This window comes from Brachyhypopomus gauderio, unplaced genomic scaffold (assembly GCF_052324685.1).
Source record: "Brachyhypopomus gauderio isolate BG-103 unplaced genomic scaffold, BGAUD_0.2 sc333, whole genome shotgun sequence".
Taxonomy (NCBI): Eukaryota; Metazoa; Chordata; class Actinopteri; order Gymnotiformes; family Hypopomidae; genus Brachyhypopomus; species Brachyhypopomus gauderio.
The window spans coordinates 56,734-61,839 of record NW_027507154.1 but is presented as its reverse complement, the minus strand read 5'-3'; the positions used below and the strand labels follow the sequence as shown (position 1 = coordinate 61,839).

Genomic DNA, 5,106 nt, shown 5'->3' with positions numbered 1-5,106 from the left:
ATTCCTGCGTACAGCCATTCACAGAGAACCCTCCAATGCCGAGAAAATGGTATCCCATCAGCCAACGCTGGAGGAGCAAGTTGGAGTTACTTGCCAATATAGATGCAAGTAAGGTTTATGGACTGGGGAATCTTACCCTTTGTGTTAGCCCTGAATTCCAGATAGCAAAAGGAAGTGATGGAACTGAAGTTTATCTTGGCTTGAGGGATGATGGCACAGAGGTAGCCGTCAAAAGAATGCTCAAATCTAACTATCAAGATCTCAAAAATGAGGAGGAATTTTTACTTCTTCCAAAGCTTGACAATCCTTGTATCATTAGATATGTGGACTTTGCGGAAGATGAGAATTTTGGATATCTTGTCCTTCAGCTTTGTGAATACACACTGGAGGAATATATCCCAAAACACCTGCAAGAAAACCGCTTTCAGCAGCAAGCTGTCCTGAAGAAAATTGTAAAAGAGGTGCTATGTAGCCTTGAAGTTCTTCACAGTCAAGATACCAAAGGGACATCAAACCCGGGACATCAAACCCCAGAATGTTTTGATAGGTAGGAGTCATGCCTATTGCTCCTTAAACCTGTTTATGAATATTGAAGCAATACAATGTTTCAGTGATGTAACCTTTTTAAGAGTATTCTAAGAGTATTTAAGAGTTCTCTCTTTAATTTTTCAGATATAACTGGAAAGGCAAGATTAGCTGATTTTGGCATAAGTCGGAGGCTGAACGTGGGTCAAACAACTTTGCGCACTAGTCCTGCTGGAACAAAGTGCTGGAAAGCTAGAGAGGCTATTGAAGAGGACAGTAACAGTGGGTACAAGAGGAGTTCTGACATCCAGGTTCTGTATATCACCTAGAGTCAAATACTGATAATGCTAAAAGGTTCTAAGAAATAAAAAGTATACAAAAACAGATTATATTATGTTAATGGTTACACTTGTTTTAGGTTGCAGGAATGTTAGTGTATTACATTCTCTCTGGTGGACACCATCCTTTTGGTAAAGGTGCACGTTGTGAGAGTAACATTCTTGATGGGAACATTTTCCTGGAACACCTGACGAATGAGGTGGAAAAGGATCTGGTGGAGTGGATGGTCAATCATGAACAAAGCAAGAGGCCAAAAGTTGAGGAGACCCTTGCCCACCCCTTTTTTTGGACAGATGACATGTAGGACACAGTTCATAAAATCATTTATACATGGGAGCTTATTCTGACCCAAGCTTTTGATCTCCTGAAGTCACTGAAAAGAATAATTGCGATCTGTTTGTTAATATCTCTCAGTTGTATTGAAGTTGTGAGAAATGTAACCATTTACTCCCTCAAATACCACAAACACTACCACACTTTTTCCTTTGGAATTCCTGTCATTGTCTCCTCATGTTTCCAAATATACATTTTTATGATTAGTATAAATTTTGTAATTTCTGTGGTGTCTTGTTTTTCAAAGTTTATAAATGTACTCAGGAAAGTGGAGTACTTAAGACAACTGGGGAATATGACAGAGGTCGAGAACTACCGCCAGGCTGACAAAGAACTCCTTAATAATCTAGAGGAAATTACAGTTGGGAAATCCTTCTCAGGCTGGAAAGCAAAAGTGAGTCTTCTCAATAAGGGTTTCTTGCACTGTTTAACACTGGCTGTCAGTTCTGTCAGAAATGTTAATAATGATACTGTTTTTAATGTAATCTCAGGCAAATCTGGTGTTGATGACTATCGTTGCTTTTTCTCCAAAACCATGATTTCTAAAAATTTGGAGCATGAGTTATACCAATAGTTTTCTTTTAAGCAAACATTTAGCTATTGATATTAAGTGTTTTCTAAAGCTACCACCTGTTATACCGAGTGCTTTTTCGCGTTCTAGAATACTTAGTTTTAATGAAATCATGTTTACCTTGAACTTCCAATTTCCTACTGAGTTTGTTCAAAAGTTTACTTCTTGATGTGACGTGCGGGCAGGGCGAAGGACGAGACACGGGAATCCTTGCTTTCGTGGCAAAACGTCACTTTTAATGACAGATAACGGTTGCGCAATAGCGCACGGGCAACACAGTTTAATCACACAACGTGCAGACTTAGACAACGACGAGCACAGGACACTGCGCGAGCGCACATTAAATAGACAAACCACATTAGCCCCATGTGATCACGAGACGATTCACAGGTGAGACTTATTAATCACACGACATAACCCCAACCACGAATATACACTGACGCAGACAAAGCACGTGGACAACGTTGACACACGCCCAAAAGGGAGGGGCCGGGGTCCTCAACGTGACAGACGCTCCCTCCAAGGGCACTACCCGTCCCGGGGTGCCAACAGGACCGAGTGCCCCGAACCCACGACGATGGGCGGATCCGACGCGCTCAGTCCTGCGTCTGGGAGGTGACTGCCCTTGGCGAAGCGTCCGTCATGAATCGCCTAGCACACCCTCCCTGGGAAGACGGGGGAAAAGACGTTAGACACACACAACGGAATGGACACGAATACACACACAGGCACGTTCACACATAGAGGAACAAGAGGGAAAAAGGGGTTTGGTACACAGACGGGAAGACTCACAAACATTGGGACTGACAAACACGTAACAGGCGCCAGGCTCCCTGCCAGGAGGAGAGCGAGCAGGGGAGAGAGGTCCGGAGCTGCTGGTACTGCGTTGGGCAGTCCCCCTCCTGCCTTTGCTGCGAACCCTCCACCAGGTGCAGGGTGGCGGGCAGACGTGCCCGGTGCAGCGCCGCGGCGGGCAGACGTGCCCGGTGCATCGTCGCGGTGGGCAGACGTGCCCGGTGCATCGTCGCGGCGGGCAGACGTGCCCGGTGCTCCTCCCTCGGTCTCCATACGCTCCTCTTCATCCTCCAGGATCCCCTCCATGGACTCTACCGGGCTCTCTCCCTGGGAATAGTCCATTGAGCTAGCCCTGGAGGGTCTGGAGGACGCGTTCTCGCCGGGAATCCTCCGCCCCTTCACAGTTCCCACGGAGGAGGGAAGGCTCTCCTCCTCTTCCTCCATGTAGGAGCCCTCCTCCTCCGTGTAGAGGTCGCTGTCCGCGAACTCGGACACTCCCGAGCCCACGGACGGAGGATAGCCGTCTTGCTCCTCCTCCTCCCCGCCTTCCTCTGCGGAGAGAGTGGGACCTACGGGCGGAGGGAGGTAGTCTTCTTCCTCCGACTCCTCCTCTTCCCCATAGTCGACGGTAGACGCGTCGCACTCGGACGGAGGGCAATCGTCTTGCTCCTCCTCACCGTAGTTTACGGTAGACGCGTCGCATATCGAGGGGGGGTAACCCTCCTCGTCGTCCTCCTCCAGCTCCTCCTCCTCGGAATCTTCCGCCCCGAACTCGCTCTCTGGGGTGGACTCGGTAGCACCGATGATGCAGGAGCCCACCCTCAGAGGCGAGAGGGCGCGGGAAGGAGACGGGTGTCTGGCTAGCCAGCCCTTCACTGCCTCCTGGCGGAAGACCACCGCCCACTCAGGACTGGAGGTTTCCCGAGCCAACCTCAGCAGGTCGGCACACAGCGGGTCCCGTTCCAGCTGTTCCGACGTCGGCGTGACGTCGCCGTGCAGGGGTGAGTCCTCCCTCCCCGCAAGCCCACCCTCTGGGGGCGTCCCTGGCTCGTAGAACTCAGGGACGCTTACCCGTATGGGCGAGAGTCCCCGGGAAGGCGTGGGGTGCCTTTCTCTCCATACCCGTACCGCTTCCTTGCGGTACTCCGCCGCCAACTCGGGAATTGCGGTCTCCTGCGCCGCGAACAACATGTAGGCGCTATCGGGGTCAGCCTTCAGTTGCGCCAGAGTCGGCGTGGAGTCACGGCGTGGGGAGGGCGATGCGCGGTGATGCCGCTTGCTGGGCTTCTTGCCCTTCTTCGGCTTGGTCTTGTAGCCCGGCATGTTGGTGTCTCAAACGGCTCGTCGTTATGTGACGTGCGGGCAGGGCGAAGGACGAGACACGGGAATCCTTGCTTTCATGGCAAAACGTCACTTTTAATGACAGATAACGGTTGCGCAATAGCGCACGGGCAACACAGTTTAATCACACAACGTGCAGACTTAGACAACGACGAGCACAGGACACTGCGCGAGCGCACATTAAATAGACAAACCACATTAGCCCCATGTGATCACGAGACGATTCACAGGTGAGACTTATTAATCACACGACATAACCCCAACCACGAATATACACTGACGCAGACAAAGCACGTGGACAACGTTGACACACGCCCAAAAGGGAGGGGCCGGGTCCTCAACGTGACACTTGAGAGAAAAATAGCCATATCAACTGTTTTTTAAAGCTATATCCTTAACACTGAATACTTGTTTTGTATTCTAGAATGCTTGTTTATAATGACTTTGTGTTTAACTTCCACAGTTTAACTTCCACAGTTTTCCACAGTGCCGTCATTGTGTTCAGTTGTGTCTAGTTTAGTGCTGTGTACTTGTATCTCTGTGTTTCGCCCGTTGTCGGTTATTTGTGGTTTGTTCGGTTTTGTGAATTATCTGTCATCGCTGTTCTGGTATTTTCCGTCTCCGTTGTGTTTCTCCGTTGTGAATGGCTCTCCTGATTTTAAAGGATTTTATCCTGCACTGGTCTGTGGATGTGCAATAAATATCAAAAGTTAAACAACTTTCTGATCTACTCATTTCAACTGACTGTGAAAAATTCTTAAAAAAAAACCACAATTAATTGGCATATAACCTTTTTTAAACTGTAACGCAAATAGTTACTTTCCCTGGTAACGAGTTACTTTTATTATAGAGCAGTGGGGAACCGTCAGGGCCCTCTACGCCCTCTCAGAGGGCCTAAAATATTCTTAAAGCATTATATATATAATTATCCAATTTTATTTTATCTACTTACAGTTTGACATTCGACATCTAAACAATTACAAAAATATAAGCAAATAAAATATTCACCCGTGTCTATTCAATCTGTGTTGGAAGGTGAGGGGTTGAGTGGAAGCCTGTGAGCCTGTGTCTCCCCCTATCAGGACTGTGATGCCCGCTGTTCGTTTACAGAGGGCCTGGCAGTTATAATTCAGCGCAATACCAGTTTCAAATGACAGCAAAATTGACCAATCATATCTTCTCTCTTAGTGGGCGGGCTTAAC

General features: G+C 48.2%; 1 long non-coding RNA gene across 1 annotated transcript; it reads left to right on the top strand.

Moving 5' to 3' along the window:
* Positions 1-517: 517 nt before the first annotated feature.
* On the top strand, positions 518-1,072 carry LOC143504805 (uncharacterized). The gene is made up of 3 exons (XR_013127654.1): positions 518-547; positions 673-836; positions 944-1,072. It is a non-coding gene; the product is annotated as an uncharacterized LOC143504805 (long non-coding RNA).
* The last annotated feature ends 4,034 nt before the right edge of the window (positions 1,073-5,106 follow it).